Here is an 18,202-nt window from a genome sequence, read left to right on the forward strand (position 1 = left end):
TCTATTACCCAAAGACCACCACCGACTTAAGTCTTGGTCCTTCCCCCAGCAGTACTTCTCATCAGCAACTAAGAAAGTGGCGGGAGTGGCGATCCTGGTATCTATATCCTTTGAAGGGCGAGTTCTGCATAAGGAAGCGGAGATCAAGGGTAGGCTGCTGGTACACCGCTTTCTCATCGCAGGGCAGACACTCTAAGTGGGCACTATATATGCACCCAACGAGGGACAAGAGAAATTCCTATACACTGCACTAGAGTCGGCCACAGCTAACACCCAGCCACACTTGCTGCTAGTGGGCGATCTCAACTTAGTCTTTCACAACACACCAGATCGCTCTGGACAGCGTCGCGCTCAGGTGGGGGCGCTCTCTGGGGCGGGCCACGCACACCTCTCCGACCTGGGCCTAGTTGACCTTTGGAGGCACCCACAAGCCACAGCATACACCCACTACTCCGCGGCCCACAAAACCTACTCACGGCTCGATTACTTTCTGTGCTCCTCCCAGCTAGCGCTCCGTGCGCGAGACGTGGACATCCTCCCGACCTCCCTGTCAGATAACTCCCCGGTGATGGCCTCCTTCCTCTTCCCACCCATGCCTAGCCCACAGCGACATTGGCGTCTGCGGGACACCCTGCTCCAGAGTCCCTCTGTAATGGAGCGGATCAGGACCGCCATCACTCAATTGTTGTTCATAACGCCAACACAGACACTACCAAGGCCACGCAGTGGGCCGCACTCAAGGCGGTCCTCAGGGGAGAATTCATCTCTATCGCCACAGCTAACAACAGGGAACGCGCTCAGAAACGGGCTGAAATCGCCCAACGTGTGGCAGAGTTGGAACAGATGCACCAGCGCACTGGTGCGACTCGGGCGTGGCGCCAACTCTGTACGGAAAGAAAGATGCTGGCGGCCTTGGACCAGGATGTAGCGGAGTACGCAGCCCTGCGTCTCCGACATGCGTATTACACTGGGGGGGATCGCTGCGGGAAACTCTTGGCGAGTAAATTGCGGGAGCAGCGCCAAAGGCAGGGCATCAGAACCATCCGATCCAGCCCGGGTGAGCTTGTCACTGAGGACGACGCCATCGCCACAGCTTTTGGGGATTTCTACAGCGACTTATATGCCGCAGACTCGCTTGACATACAGGCGGGCCAGGCTTACTTGGGAGGGGCACACCTCCCGTCCTTGAACGAAGCACAGGCAGAGTTCCTTGATCGGCCCATAGGTCTGGAGGAAGTGATCTCAGCGCTATCTCACCTCAAACTGGGGAAATCGCCAGGCCCCGATGGCTATTCGGCGGCCTTCTATAAAACCTTTTGTCAACAGGTGGCCCCACTGTTGCAAGATCTCTTCAATACATTCGATCAGCCCAGTGCCATCCCCGCGGATCTGCTAGAGGCGGCGATATCGGTTATACCCAAACCAGGCCGAGATCATACTCGGTGTAGCTCTTACAGACCGATCTCCCTTTTAAATATTGACCTTAAGCTCTACACGGGCATTCTCGCAAGTTAACTGGCGCCCTATATGCAGCAATTAGTGGAGCCTGATAAAGCAGGCTTCATTCCCCAGCGACAGACCAGCGATAACACTAAACGTGTCCTCCGCCTCATAGAGGCCAGGTCGCGGACGAGGCCTGGCTGCATGCTGCTCACCGTCAATGCCGAAAAAGGCATTTCATAGAGTGCACTGGCCCTATTTGGAGCTGGTCCTGCAGCGATTCGGAATGGGGGAAACACTGCGTTACCGCATATTGAACTGCTATGGCCAGCCTAATGCCACAGTTCGGGTTAATGGGCATACCTCCCTGCGCTTCACAATTAGCAGGGGCACCAGGCAAGGGTGCCCGCTCTCCCCAATTCTATTTGCCCTCTACATGGAGCCACTAGCACAGCGGATCAGACACCACAACCTTATCAAGGGCATTCCATTCGGCGGGGACATGCACAAGATTAGCCTCTATGCGGACGACATTCTGCTCTCCCTGATGGACCCAATGCAATCCTTCCGAGCGCTCTTTACTGAGCTCCACACTTTCATGGTAGCCTCAGGTTTTAAAATTAACGTAGAGAAATCGGTGGCCCTGAATATATCCCTGCCACCGGAGGTGCTTGCGGAGGCCCAAAGCGAGTTTCATCTACAATAGTCCGACCCCACTATCCCCTACCTGGGAGTACTACTGGCCCCCACCATTCAGGCCACCACGGAGGCCAATTACACCAGGCTTCGCTTGTGCCTCAGTGACGAACTCAGGAGGTGGAAGCGACACACACTCTCCTGGCTGGGACGGATAGCGGCCGCCAAGATGACTCTGCTGCCACAGATCCTCTATGTGTTTCAGACACTCCCTTTGTGCCCCCGCGGGCTGGCTTCAGCGTACACAGTCTGACTTGGCCCGCTTTGTTTGGAGCGGTCGGCGTCCGCGCTTTAAGCATGCGATTGCAATACTCCCCCCCGCGCACGGTGGGGTGGGAGTGCCAGACCTAGCCTTATACTATCGGGTGACACAACTCCGCACTCTCGTGGAGTGGCACCAATTGGAGTCAGGCAAACACTGGCTCTTCCAGGACAAAGCTGTGGAGGGCAGGCCCCTACAGGGGATTCCGTTTTTACCGGGATGCCATAGACCTACCAACCTCTACGCATCACAGATCACGAGCACTGTGCTAGACGTATGGGACAGAGTAGCAGTCACACACGACCTTACCTCGTTCCCTTCCCCGATGACCCCACTTTTTGATAACCCAGACTTTTCCCCAGGTCTGGACCCCAGGGCGTTCGCTACTTGGAGACGTTCACCATTTAGAGCTCTGGGGGACCTATTCGATCTCAACGGCATCCTTCCGTTTCAGAAGGTGAAGGAGGACTCTGGCATACCAGAAGCTGGATGGCTGCACTATCTACAGGTCCGGCACTGGGCCTTACAGCCGGTGATCAAACCTGGCATCCAGCGATTCCTCACCCCGTATGAAAAGTGGTTAATGACACACACCTCGGATAAGAAACTGATCTCTGACCTATACCAGCACCTTCTCCTCGCCAACATACACACATACAATGCGGGGCAGGCCAGGTGGGAGAGAGACTTAGGGAGACAACTCACGCGCAAAGAATGGGAAGGCATATACCACAGAGCCAGACACTCCGCTTACCATACTGGCCTTACCGAAACCCTGACCAAAATGGCCACCTACTGGTACCACACACCAGATCGCCTGCACCAATGGGACCCCCGCATTAGTGATCGCTGCTGGAGGGGATGTGGGGAATCTGGCACACTAGAACACCTATTGTGGAGCTGTGACCGCTTACGACCCTATTGGAACTCGATCCTAGATGAAATAGATTCCCACTAAGACACCCAACTCCCCCGATTCCCCGCTTATGTTCTGCTTGGACTCCCTAACGCTTTGATGTACCCCTTGAAGTCCAGAAGAGGGAGGCTCATAGCAATTGCGCTGGGGGCAGCAGTCCAGAACATTGTAGCGCACTGGAGGACCACTCACCCTCCCCCACACACTGGCTGGCTCCATAGGCTATGGATGATATTGGGGATGGAGAAGCTGACATTAGCGAAGGAGGGGAGGGGAGAAGACTTTGCAGACCTATGGCGGCCATTTCTGACTATGCTCAAGGGGGAGTTCAGGGAATTGAGCTGCCCGCGCTATTTGCTCTTGCTACGCCTCGCTGACACTCCACTCAAGGAACCTAAAACCCAGCCGCGCTGGCAGAAACCAAGGGCTGATGTCTGACCTATGGACTCATCGTGGTGAAGCAGTGATCTTTATTTACCTATTACTCTGTTTTGTGGACAAGGAGGGGGGGGAGGAGGGGGTTCGGGGCCTGGTTCTCCCGTTACAAGACCCTATTCTTACGGCAATGACAATATGATTGCTACCTTAAGCTTGGGGTCTTTGCCTTACGATTTAATGCTCTTGCATCTGATGGGGAATTGTGGCCCGCTTGTTTTTTCCTGTTCTGAAAACTCAATAAAAGTTTTAAACCATAACTGTACATCACACTCTTCCTTGGCTTTGCCCCATCACCTATGTAGGTGAGATCTACTCAACAAATCTGGGGAGAACTGATAAATCCCAGCCGCGCCTCACCTTTGAATCGCGTAGGACCCCTAAGACTCCGCAGAAGGCTGCTTCGGATTCTGAGGCTGATGCCCATGTGGACCGCCCCCACGCTGGAATCCATGCTGATGGCTATGCAACGCACGCTGCAGTCTATCGAGGGCACGATGGCTACGGTGAACAATTGACTAGACCATATGTCTTCTCAGCTTGAGAAACAAAATACACACATGGGGGAGGTGGAGCACAGGGTTTCGGCGGCTCAAGATGGTTTAAGCTCGGTCACAGATAAAACTCTAATATGGAAAAAGTTTTTGCTCTTATCCAAGCAAAGAATGAGGACTTAGAAATGCGGTCCCGGCGCAATAATCTCCGCATTACTGGGCTGCCAGAGTCGACAAATGTGGGCAAGATGGAGACTTATATTGAGTGTCTCATCTCAGACATCTTTGGCATGGAGCAATTATCCAGCATGCTCATAGTGGAGCATGCTCACCATTCCTTAGCTGAGCGGCCGTTCCAGGGGCCCCTCCTCACCCTGTAATAGCCAGAGTCCTAAACTATAGGGACCGTGACACTATTTTGCGTCTGGCAAGGGAGAAAGGCACTATTGTTCATCAGGGCAACACACTGGTCTTCTTCCCTGATTTTACGGTTGCCGTTCAGGCGGCTAGGTGCACATTTGGCACTGTGAAGCAGTTTCTGCAAACTGAGGGGGTCCCCTACGCAATGTTCCTCTAATTTTTTTCCTCTGTGTGCGGCAGTGGAGGGTCTGCAACCATGGCTATGTGCGCCATGAACCAAATCGCATGTGTCTGCGGAGCCAAATGGCACTCAAAACATTTTTCTTTAAAAAGTGAAAAGATTGTGTATTTTCACACATACAGCACCACAATAAGGGTCCTAAGGGCAGTTTGCAAATTGGATAAGCACGCCATGACATGAATTGGTTACACTGGCAAATACACTTCAAGTTTAGAAAAGCACAAGACTTCAATGGTGGTACCATCTTAAGATTTTAATAAATATTCCTAACTGGAGCACAGTTCATGGGTGGGGAAATGTTGCGAGCCTATACTATATCACATATACACAAGAAGGGAGAGGGTTGTTCAGACACGTCAAGAGGCAGGCATCACTAGGTGGGTGACAGGGTTGTTTCTCACGGCGATCCTTGCCATTTTTCCAGTGCTGATAAACTCGGTCTAGGTCAACTTTCCCATTCAGGAGGAAGGCCTCTGTCCTCATCAGCATATCCAAATGCTTCTGCTCTAGTCTATTCCTCAATTTACTCTTAATAGTATTCATGAGGCTGAATCCTCGTTCACAATCTGCACTAGATGCTTGAAACGTTGCGCAGACATCAACAAACTGAGACCACTATACTGAGCAGCGTTGCATACAGTGAAATTCACCATGTCTTGAAAGGTGGTAAATAATCCACCCTTTACATGTTCTGCCACCACATATATATAGCCTCTGTACTGTCGAACAATATCTTCTGGTGTTTCACAATCACCCAGGGCCAAGACATTTTTATACTTTTCAACAAATCATTGAATATTCTCAGTCCCAAAATCAAAATGTGATTGTGTTGCTATTGCCTAGATTTCAAAACTTGCCCATTCTTTCAGCTCCACTTCAGGGAACCTTTTTTGCATGTGCTCACAAAGAAGGGAAACAAAAGACAAAATAGGCCCACTGTCAAACTCTTGCTTAATTTGGCCAATCTTTGCTCTTGCATACTGTACAGCTTCAACAGTAGTCAAAGAACTTTTTTGGAATAATTTGCACAAAGATGCAAATTCACCCAGAATGTCATTAAGTACTACAAGGGAAATATGTTAGTTGGAGTCCGATAGCTTTTTATAACAATATTTAGCAATTGGATAATTCTCCTCAACTTTATCATGCTCAAAGTACTTAAGAAAAGTCTGGTAATTACGAATTAGTGCACCAACAGCAAAATGCCTTGAAAGCCACCAGACTTCCTTCAGTGGTCGAAAAGAGACAACTTCACATTCAGTGACCGTTGCAATTTCATCAAGCTTGGACTTCCTTGCAGGAGATCTGGAGAAAACAGTGTAGACTGTCATCAATAATGTCTCAATCAATCACCCAATCAATCAATGCATTTCTAAAGCTTGCTACATACCTGTGAGGGTCTCAAGGTGCTGGAGGGGGGGGGGAGGCTGCTACTGATCGAAGAGCCAGGTCTTGAGAAGTCCTCAGAAGGCCAGCAGGTCCTGGGTCTGTATAGGCTGGTAGGGTGAGCGTTTCAGGTCTTGCAGGCAAGGTAGGAGAAGGATCTGCCGCCAGCGGTGGTTTTCCGGATACGAGGAACTGAGGCGAGTGCGAGGCTGGCAGAGTGGAGGCTGAAGGTGGGGGTGTGGAAGCTGAGTCGGTCGTTGAGGGATGTAGGTCCGGTGTTGTGTAGTGCTTTGTGTGCGTGGATGAGGAGTCTGAAGGTGATCCTCTTGTTGATGGGGAGCCAGTGTAGGCTTCTCAGATGGGGTGTGATGTGGCTGCGTCGGAGGACGTCAAGGATCAGTCGTGCCGAGGCATTCTGAATTAGTTGTAGTCGTCTCAGGAGCTTGGTAGTTGTTACTGAGTAGAGGGCGTTCCCGTAGTCCAGTCTGCTGGTGACGAGGGCCTGGGTGACGGTTTTACTTGTTTCGGGGGGATCCATTTGAAGATCCTGCCGAGCATTCGGAGGGTGTTGAAGCAGGACGCGGAGACGGCGTTGACTTGCTTGGTCATGGAGAGAGCGGAGTGGAGGATGACCCCTAGGTTGCGCGCGTGGTCCGTGGGTTCCGTGGCAGTGCCTAACGATGTGGGCCACCAGGAGTCGTCCCAGGCTGATGGGGTGGGTCCGAGGATGAGGACCTCCGTTTTGTCTGAATTCAGCTTCAGTCTGCTGTCCTTCATCCAGTCGGCGACGGCCTTCATTCCTCTGTGGAGATTGGCTTTGGTGGTGTGGGGGCTTCTGTGAGGGAAATGATCAGCTGGGTGTCGTCGGCATAGGAGATGATGTTAAGGCTGTGTTGTTGTGCGATGTGGGCGATGTAGATATTGAACAGCGTTGGGCTGAGGGAGGATCCCTGAGGGACGCCGCAGATGATCTCGTGGTCTTGGAGCAGAAGGGCGGGAGGTGGATGCTCTGGGTTCTGCCGGAGAGGAAGGATGCGGTCCAGGCCAGGGCCTTCTCTTGGATTCCGTCGTCGTGTAAGCGTGCTGATAAGGTGCAGTGGCAGACCGTGTTGAAGGCTGCTGATAGGTCCAGGAGGATGAGGGCGGCTGTTTCTGCCTTGTCCATCAGGATCCTGATGTCGTCGGTGGCGGCGATGAGGGCGGTCTCGGTGCTGTGGTTGCTGCGAAAGCTGGATTGGGAAGGGTCCAGGATGTTGTTGTCATCGAGGTAGCGGGTTAGCTGTTTTTTGACAATCTTCTCTGTCACTTTTGCCGGGGACGGGAGCAGGGAGATGGGCCGGAAGTTATTGAGGTCCTTGGGGTCCGCCTTGGGTTTCTTCAGTAGGGCGTTGATCTCGGTGTGCTTCCAGCTTTCCGGGAAGGTTGCTGTTTCGAAGGAGCTGTTGATTGCTTTCCGGAGGTGGGGCACAATGGTTGTGCTGTGCTGGCTTTGTTGAAAACGTGGTGAGGGCAGGGGTCGGATGGGGATCCAGAGTGGATGGAGTTCATGGTTTTGATGTTGTCTTCGTCGCTGGCGGTGGACCAGGCGGTCAGGCGGCTGGTGCGGGTGGGGGTCGCGGGGGTGGTGGTCTCGGTGGTGGGTGCGGGGGTGTCAGAGTTTAAGCTGTCATGGATGTCGGTGATCTTGCAGTGAAAGAAGGTGGCCAGGGCGTCGCACAGGTCCTGTGATGGTGGGATGTCGTTGGTGTTGGAGCTGGGGTTGGAGAGTTCTTTCATGATGCTGAAGAGCTCTTTGGTGTTGTGTGCGTTGTTGTCTAGGCGTTCCTTGAAGGCGGTCCTCTTGGTGGTCCTGATGAGTTGGTGGTGTCTGCGGTGGCGTTCTTGTGGGCTGTGTGGCTGTCTGGTGTTCGGTCGTGGAGCCATTTCTTCTCCAGCTTCCGGCAGGTGCGCTTGGATGTCCGGAGGTCTTCGGTGAACCAGGCGGCTTTCTTGTTGGTGTGGTTGGTTGTGGAGATTTTGAGAGGGGCGAGGGCGTTGGCGCAGTCGTTGATCCACTGTTTGAGGTTGGTCGCGGTAATGTCGGGCTCGATGGGGTCAGCGGGTGGTCTCATGGCGAGGGTGTTTGTCAGTTGGTCCTTGGTCACCTTGCCCCAGCAGCAGCGTGGCAGCTGTTGGGTGCGGTGGTTTGAGGTGGGTTTCTTGAAGGTGAAGTGGACACATCTGTGGTCGGTCCAGTGTGGTTCGGTGGTGTGGTTGAAGGAGACGTGGGGGCCTCTCTTTAATCATTGGAACCCTCTTCCAGGCATCATCAACTCCCAAATCTTTTCGATGGGCGACACACTGCTGCTCAACTAGATGAGGAATGGATTGTTTAAGGCGAGTAGCAACACCATTATTCTTACCCAGCATCACAGTCGCACGATCGGATGTGAACATGACCATTTTCATGAGGTCCAGTTCATTGGCAGTGTAGAATTCTTTCACGGCAGTAGTGATAGCCTCAGCATTACAACTAGTCAGCTTCACTATGCCCCCAAACTGCGTTTTGTGCTCTGTTGATGTTACAGTTCGGAACTTGAAGTACAGGATGAGCATTTTTGTTACAGAAATATCGGTGCTCTCATCAATTATCAAGGTGTGGTACAAAGCTTGCCGAAGTTCAGCCATAGCCTCACAGTGTATCACGCTATTGATGGCCTCAAGGAACTCAAAGGCATAGTTCTTGCTCCTCCAGCTGTCTGGTATCTTCACATACAAAGCTAGGTCGTCATGAATGTCTTGTACAGATAACATTGAAGTATTCATCTTGACTGCCAGCAGCACGTTGAGAATCTTGATCTCCTCAGGCATAGATGTTTGGCGTTCAACTACTTCCATTCTATTTGCATTGTCAGTGGCAGTTTCTGTCAGCATTGCCCGCACTCCAAAACCAAACCTGGCAGCAGCACTTCTGTTCCTCAATATCACCATGGCCGACTCGTGTACTTTGCTAAGAAGATGGCTTTTCATGTAGTCCAGTTTCCAGCCATCACTCCATTTCTTCCCTGTGGAAAAGACCCCAACAATCTTGGCTTCGGCACATGCTTTGCAAATCAAGCCCACATCTGGACGATATTGAAATAGTTCCCCGAGTTGCATGCAAACCATGCTTTGTGACTTCTGTGTCTCAGCCTCCAAAATTTCCTTCATCCACTCTTCCTTGAATACAAGGCAACATTTCTTCCTTTGTGGTGAAGCACTACACTCTCCCAAAGTTACAGCTTTGCGCTTGAACATTTCTGTGCCCGACGGTTTGAACCTGCTGTGCCACAAAACCTGAAAAATAAGGGAACATGGCTTACGTTGACGCCTTGCTCACAAATGCAATCTGTTATACTACAATGTACAAGAAGTACAACAGTTTAACTCTACCAAACAATTACCTCTTCTGCTTGAACTCGCGTACGCCTGTTTAAATGTATGGGGTTCTGGCTTCGAAACCTGCAACAGAAGAAAACATGGGTAAGTATATTATACTACCATGTTCAAGATGCACCACAGTTTAACTCAACCAAACAATTACCTCTTCTACTTGAACTCATGTACGCCTGTTTAAATGTATGGGGTTCTGGCTGCGAAACCTGCAACAGAAGAAAACATGGGTAAGTATATTATACTACAATGTTCAAGATGCACCACAATTTAACTCATGGGTACTCACAAACTTTCTCTTGGGGGCCAAATTTACAGTGTAGTTTGTGTCCGAGGGCCGCACTGGTGGGGGCGGGGTCAGTGGGGGAGGGGGCGGGGCTAGAGCACCAAAAAAACTGTGACCATGAGGTTGAACACAGGTCCCTGCAGTGGACACCTTCGTCCACTGAGCCACCAGACCCGGCATACACACATCTCTCTCTCCCTCTCCCTCTCCCTCTCCCTCTCCCTCCATCTCCATCTCCATCTCCATCTCCATCTCCATCTCTCTGCCTCTGTCTCACTCGGACTGTCTCACTCCCTCTCTCTGTCTCTCTCTCTCTCTCTCCTTCCCTCTCCCTCTGTCTCCCTCTCTCTCTCTCTCTCTCCTTCCCTCTCTCCCTCTGTCTCCCTCTCTGTCTCTCTCTCCATCCCTCTCCCTCTGTCTTCCTCTCTCTCTCTCTCTCCTTCCCTCTCCCTCTGTCTCCCCCTCTCTCTCCTTCCCTCTCCCTCTGTCTCTCTCTTTCTCTCTCTCCTTCCCTTTCCCTCTCTCTCTCCTTCCCTCTCCCTCTGTCTCCCTCTCTCTCTCTCTCCTTCCCTCTCCCTATGTCTCCCTCTCTCTCTCCTTGTCTCCATCTCTCTCCTTCCTTCTCCCTCTCTGTCTCCATCTCTCTCTCTCCCCTTCGCTCTCCCTCTGTCTTCCTCTCTCTCTCTCTCTCCTTCCTTCTCTCCCACTGCCTCCCCCCTCTCTCTCTCTCACCTTCCCTCTCCCTCTGTCTTCCTCTCTCTCTCTCTATCTCCTTCCCTCTCCCTCTGTCTCCCTCTCTCCCTCTCCTTCCACTCCCTCTGTCTCCCTCTCTCCCTCTCCTTCCACTCCCTCTGTCTCCCTCTCTCTCTCTCCTTCCCTCTCCCTCTGTCTCCCTCTCTCTCTCCTTCTCTCCTTCCCTCTCCCTCTGTCTCCCTCTCTCCTTCCTCTCCCTCTGTCTCCCTCTCTCTCTCTCTCTCTCTCTCTCTCTCTCTCTCTCCTTCCTCTCCCTCTGTCTCCCTCTCTCTCCCTCTCTCTCCTTCCCTCTCCCTCTGTCTCCCTCTCTCTCTCTCCTTCCCTCTCCCTCTGTCTCCCCCTCTTTCGCCCTCCTTCCCTCTCCCTCTGTCTCCCTTTCTCTCTGTCTCCCTCTCTCTCCCTCACTCTGTTGCCCTCCTCAAAGTGTCGCCCTCCTCCTTCTGTCACCCTCCTCCATCCCTCTGCCTGTCACCCTCCTCCATCCCTCTGTCTGTCACCCTCCTCCCTCCCTCTTCCTCCCTCTTTCTGTCACCCTCCCTCTGTCTGCCACCCTCCTCCCTCCCGCCTCCTTCTGTCTGTCACCCTCCTACCTCCCTCTGTCTGTCATCCTTTGTCTCCCTCCTTCTCCCTTTCTCTGTCTCCCTCCCTCCCTCCCTCCCTTTCTCTGTTCCCTAACTCCCTCTCTCTTTCTGTCTCCCTCTCCCTTTCTGTCTCCCTCCCTCTCCCTCTCTTTGTCTCCCTCTGTCTGATTCCCTCCGTCTTCCTCTCTTTGTCTCCCTCTGTCTGTCTCCCTCTCTTTGTCTCGGTCTCCCTCTCTTTGTCACTATTCCTCTGTCTACCACCTCCCTCTGTCGCCCTCCTCCCTCTGTCTCCCTCTGTCTCCCTCCTCCCTCTGTCTCCCTCCTCCTTATTTCTCCCTCCCCCCTCTGCCTCCATCCTCCCTCTGTCTGTCGCCCTCTCTCTGTCTCCATCTGTCTGTCTCCCTCTGTCTCCCTCTGTCCCTCTCTCCCTCCCTCTGTCTCCCTTTCTCTGTCTGTCTCCCTTTCTATGTCTCCGTCTCTCTGTTTCCCTTTCCCTCCCTCCCGCCCTTTCCCTCCCTCGCTCTCCCTGCCTCCCTTTCCCTCCCTCCCTTGTATAGCCTGTGGGCTATGCTGGCTATTTGCAGACGTGAAGATACTCTCATTAGAGGCCTCATAAATTCAACTTAAGTCAATTTCCAAACACAGACACTAGAACACACCATTCCACATCTGAAACAAGTAGAAAGATTAATACATTTTATGTCAGCCTTTATCTACCGCTTGGCTTTCAAGACACAGTCAATCAAGAATTTGGTATTGCCAACCAAGTAGACCACTGATATCAAGCAACCCGGCACAAGCCAGTCTCGCCCCGATAAAAATATAAAAAGCTGGTTGCCCCACTGTTGGCTAATTAGAAACAAAACTTTGGAGACCTTTCCTTTGAGCAGAAAATGACCACAGACTCAAAAAAGTATGAACTTCTGCAGAAAAGGCTTCTGATTGTTAATCATTAGATTAATTATTTTTATAGGTGGTTTTTGAGGAATCTGTAAGTCTTAAAACCGTATGGGGTCAGTTTGCAAGCCCATTTGCATGTGCAAGTCCAAGTTACTGATACAAATGACTAAAAGTTTTTGGGGCAACTTGGTACTAAATAATAGATGTTTGGTGTCCACCAGAATTTAAACCATTAGCCAGTGGCAAGTGGTTAACTTTCAACGTTGTGCTTCTTAAAAATCTGCCTTGAATGGGACTGAATGACTCAGGCTTCTTTTACTGGTTTTGTTGATGGTGAACGGGTGGTGGTGACGTAGGGGCTGAATTTTGGACACTGGCATGGGTAAATTATGCTTTAACAACACAGTTTTATGTGGTTAATAGCTTGAGGTTCGAAGGGGCAGCTTTAAAACTTTCTAAAAATATTTTGGGTTGCCAGGCAGCCCCTACACCCGTCATGCTCTTTCACTCTCATACCCCAATTTCTCTCCCTTTCTACCTCTCTTAGCACTTTGTCCACTACTTGTTGTCCCTTTCCCTGCTCTTTATTTGTCCGTCTTAATTTTCCCTCCTCTCCCTCATTCTTTTGTGTCGAATATTGTTTCTCCCTTCACCTTCTCCTCACACCGCCAGAGCGTGCGTGCAATTTACATCCTTATAATGAAGTACATTTAAAACCGGCTCGTTTGAAATGTTAGGCTTGGCAAATAATTTGCAACTCTTTGAAAAATAAGTCAGTTTTCAACATATAAACATTGCCTTGAATTCCTTTTTAGAGAATCGCGGGTTGTAACGCATTGGCACAACAGTCCCTGGTTTTTGGTGCTGTGAGCATTAAGAATTTAAGCTGATGACTAACACAGAATTGTAAATAGAATGTGGCACAGCACATAAATAAATATGCAAAACTTAGCAATAAACATGCATAAATATAGCCCCCTCGAAAATCCCGAAAGATAACTGCACATTTTGTTTCAAACCCCAGGATATCTTTACGTTTTGGATAAAACAAAGAACTAAAAAAAAATGGGGGCCAGCAATAACACTGATGGAAATGACATACACTTACTTCTTTCCGAGGCGAGGAGATGCGGCAGGCAATTGTTGCCACGGTAGGTGGGCGAGGCGTGCTTTCTTTTCAAACCTTCACCTGATGCGACGCACATTGGCAGGTGAGGGCGGGGGGCCGCAGGTCAGCATGCAAGACACTGATTGTCTGCTCATGGCCTTTTTTCTGCAAATGCGGCCCCGAGGAATCACAACAGCAGTAATGGGCCAAGTCCATGACTGTTGTTGTTTTCCATGGGGGGCCGCAAGGAGAGGTCTGGCGGGCCGCAACTGGCCCGCGGGCCGTAATTTGAGTACCGCCGATTTAACTCAACCACACAAATACCTCTTCTGCTTGAACTCACGTACGCCTGTTTAAATGTATGGGGTTCTGACTGCAAAACCTGCAACAGAAGATGCACTAGTTTAACTCTATCAAACAGTTACCTGTTTGTTCTGCCTGTACTCACATCTGCCTGTGCAATTGTATTCGTAGTACGGTCTCACGAACCTGCAAAAGAAAAAGGGGTACAGATTGTGAATCTATTTACCCAGCAACCCCCAACCCAGTGAGGAACGTAAACACAATTACCTTGTCTTTGTGGGTACTCACACCTGACCACTCCAATCCAAATACCTTACAGACTGGAAACCTACAATTGAAGACAAGTCAGCAAATGCTTGAAGAATTACAAACTATGCATGGGATCGGTCTAATGCCCCAATAGGAAAAATTACCAAATAATTACCTGGGATTCCAGCCTGGGACAAACAGGGGTGTGCCCATGTGTTCCATTATTAGCATCCATTATCTTAAACTGGTTGATAAATCTGAATCCCAGGGAAAAGCTGCATCACAGAAGGTGTAACACAAAATACAAACTGTGCAAATGGTTGAGGTGGGTGAACAAGGTAATCCACAGGAAAACTGAGAAGCACACAATCCATCAAAAGATCCCACCTGAAGATGATGCAGTGGCGTGCAAAAAATATGATAACTACGTTCAAGCAATTTTCAGGCAACCATAAATATGTCAAGATAACTGAAGAAGGATGGACCTGCTGCAGAGAGATCTAAGTTTTGTCTCCTGGAAGTTGACTCATTAAGTAGCCGAGGAGGTTAAAATGCCTGATAAAAAGCTGGTGAACCATGCAGATCACAAATTACTTGCAATGTAAATAGGTCAGTGCATTACTGCTTCTGTCAGAAAGCTCATTTTGTTACTTGCAGTTTATAAGTTTAAATCCTAATATAGAACAGTGAGCTATTAACTACCAAACAGCTGCAACTCAACCCAACCTTTTTTAACCACCTACATACATCTACACCACTCACTTCCTTCCCTAGGGCCCTCACACCCACAGCACCATTTGGTAGGAACAAAACATCTACGCTAAAGAGCCCCTTTATGGGTGCCACTCGGGTATTGCTCCGCCGAACCGACGAGGAGCGAGCCCATATGATGAAGCATGACACCTAGCTTGCTGGGTGTGTGAGGACTCTAGTTCCAACAAGGAGGATCCCCCTCCTTTTGTGCCTTCACTCACTGGGTTTCATCTGTCAAATTTTAGAACTGGGTAACTGCGTACTCTCTTTTTTGATATAAAGATACAATTACCGCCAGATAAGCGAGGATAGAGGAATCTGGACTTTTATGGATAATATTTGGTGGCCCAGCTTGAGTGGTTGACCGAATGGCTAGCGGGTATCTACCTACAAGAAACAGGGTATTCGACCACACAAGTACAAGACGGGATTCTGAACTTGCTGTTTATCCCAGGGAAGAGAAGGAGGAACTCGACCCCTCTCCTGGTAGCTTCCGCCACCACATTATGCACAAAGGGTTTTGTTAGACAGGTACAGTACTCCCTTTTGCCTCTGCTCTGCTACTGCGCAGAATGTCTATTGGGCCAGGACCATTTTGAAATCGAGAATTGATGTAGTTGGAAGAGGCGGGTCTCAAAACATTGGGAGACTTATATCAAGAGGGAGTGCTTGTGGGCCTCCACATGCTACATGATCAGTTTGACCTCCAACTCAGCCAGTTACTTTGGTATGGGAGGTTTACAGAATACATATACGGTGTTGGAATGTATCACCGATTAAGTAGTTCCACAGAAACCCATATTTATGGAAATAGGTAAAATATGTATAATTAATGAGTTTATCAAACATTTCCCCTTTATCATTCTAGTCTAAAAAACTGTTGCAGAAAAATGATCTCTTCCCTACAAAACCATCGCTTGGGTTAGTACTAGACCCAAGACAGTCAACTACAGTTCGCTATTGGCAGGAACTTAGAAATGACTCCTTGCTTAAAAAATCCTCAGAGTCTACAACAAGAAGAGACTGTCACTAAAATCCATAAAGGAACTCACATTTCTCCAGCTCTGTGCAGACTACCATTTCAATCACAGATGCATTTCAAAGTAATTTCCCTCGTTCAGAAGAAGACTATGGTACCTGGCCAAAAATATGTTTAGAAACTGTGAACAAGACTACAACACCTCTTAAAAAATGGGCAGCTAAAAAAAGAGCAATAGAAGTGAAAACAAGTGAATGTTAGTGTGACAACAAAAGAGACTACGGCTAATGCCAATTTTCTGATAAAGAAGGGCTTTAGAATAAGCAAGAAGAAGGCAATTAAGAACAATATAGCACGTTAAGCACCTCTAAAGCTGCAAACTGTAAAACATAGAAATATTCAAAGAAGGCAGCCAAGAGAGTATCAGAGCTCAATTGTAGAAATAAAAAAAAAGCACACGCGTTGTAAAGGAAGAAAGTAAAGAAGGAGGTGTGCCATGGAGACAGATAACTGAAGAACTCAGGAAAAACTATTAAAGTGTAAGTAATAAAAGAGAAACACCTAGCCTGGCATATAGGGAGGGGAGCAGAGCGGTGTATTCAGTTTAGACCCCTACATAGTATGTGTGTGACCTCACACATTAAGTCATGGATGGCGTCACCAAAGACAGCATGTGCGACCACTGATGACATTGCATAAGCTGCCACAAATTCAATTGATGACATCACATTTTTGGTTCATTGTTGACACTACATATAGCATCACTGCAGATGGTATTACCAATGACATTAATAGAACCACTGATGACATAATGCTACACATACCTTTAATAGTATTGTATTAACAGCTCACTGTGTCTCTAAGTTTTGCCTACAACAATCGCTATCCCAGAGTATGAGGAACTTATCACATGACATGCACACGTCATCATAATTATACTGAATTTATAAAAATGTCACACATAGCAAGCTGAAAGCTTGGCAGCTATGCACTCGTCCCCGCGCTTTGCTAACAAAGGCGTAGAGTCAGTTTCAAAACACAGCTTGTGCTAAAGTACACGCTGTGTTTTGAAACTGTTTCTACGCTTTTGTTAGTAAAGCGCGGGGCAGATTGTGGCCTTTTGTTAAGTATTGCTGTTAATCAGAGCCCCTTCACGGGGACGAGGAGTGTCACAGATCAAGTCCTGTGAATGGCTGGATAAATCCACTCAATAGCCCTACTTGACTACCTCCAGCGTCCATCTACACATTTCTGTGAAATAACTCAACTGACCTCTCACTTGGACTGGTGAATTGCTTTCATAGTCATGCCTCTGGTGGTTAACGAAAGGTTATGGTAGATGCTGGCTTAAACAAAGACTTATTGAAACCTTGGCCTCCCGGCCATGACCCCTGCCCAGAAATGGCTGAATATTTTTAGACACTACGGAAGGACCAATACCTTCTTGAATTCAAATCATATTCCTTTAATCGATGACTTAAAGGAGGCTGAGTGCTTTCTCTCCTCTGCTGACCATTTAACTATCTCTTCCTGTTGGTGGCCGAACAGCTTGGAACTCTATAATGATAAATACATAAGCACAGTATTTTGGGATGCATCATATAGCCATAATCACACCCCCAACCTTCCATAAGACAGCAATCAAAGATCCTCATGCAGCAACTGCTGCTCTAGTGCATTAAATGAAATGTCCAAAAGGAACCATACCTGCTTCTCTATCGTAGAAAAAGCATCTGCAAAATCTGTGCTGAATTTGATCTGCCAAGGTTTAGAAAACAGCAATGCTCTGCTTTACTTGGAAAAAGACTGCACAAATGAAGGTAAGCATCATTATTTAAATATATTGGTTGCCAGAAACTTTACGTGTGATGCGTTGCCTTGCAATCAATTATTGTTGGCATCTTGGAGTCTCACGTGAACGCCGCCGGCCTCATACAAAACTGTCTCACTACTGCGGCAACGTCCCCTGCCCAGGTGCACTCCCCTCACCCCCCACGTACACAGCCATGATACATGGACTGGGGGCGTAGAGACAGTTTCAAAACACAGCGTGTACTTTAGCACACGCTGTGTTTTGAAACTGACTCTACGCTTTTGTTAGTAAAGCGCGGGGCAGACTGTGGCCTTTTCTTTAAGTGTTGATGTTAATCGGAGCCCTTGAAGGGGCTCTGATTAACAGCAATACTTAAACAAAAGGCCACAATTGGTCCCGCATTCCCACATAGCCACATCACCACAAGCCCCACCAGCCCCCCTGTCCACCTTACCTGCACACGTCACGACCGCTCCCGCACTGGCACCACAGCATTCAAAAGTGCCTGATGTTCGCGCCGCTCGCTTCTTTAAAGCGGCCGGCAGCGCGACTCTCTCGTGCGACGTCCTGGCTGTGTGCGTGCTCCACACACTGCGGTGCGCGCTGACGTCAGGGAACGGTGCGGCCCTATGCCATGTTGTATCCTGCCAACTTCGTATTGGAGCAGACAATAACGGCAAGATTCTTTCCTCTCCAAAGGCCGCAATGGAACATGCCAAGCAGCTGAAACGTAGGCGACGATAATCTTTTGCTGCACCTGAGGAAGAGGAGTAGCAAGACGCTATGTTATCTGCTTAGAGCTAAGTGACTCCTTTGGCCTTTTGCTTCCTGTTTAG

This window comes from Lissotriton vulgaris, chromosome 1_1, assembly GCF_964263255.1.
Source record: "Lissotriton vulgaris chromosome 1_1, aLisVul1.2, whole genome shotgun sequence".
Taxonomy (NCBI): domain Eukaryota; kingdom Metazoa; phylum Chordata; class Amphibia; order Caudata; family Salamandridae; genus Lissotriton; species Lissotriton vulgaris.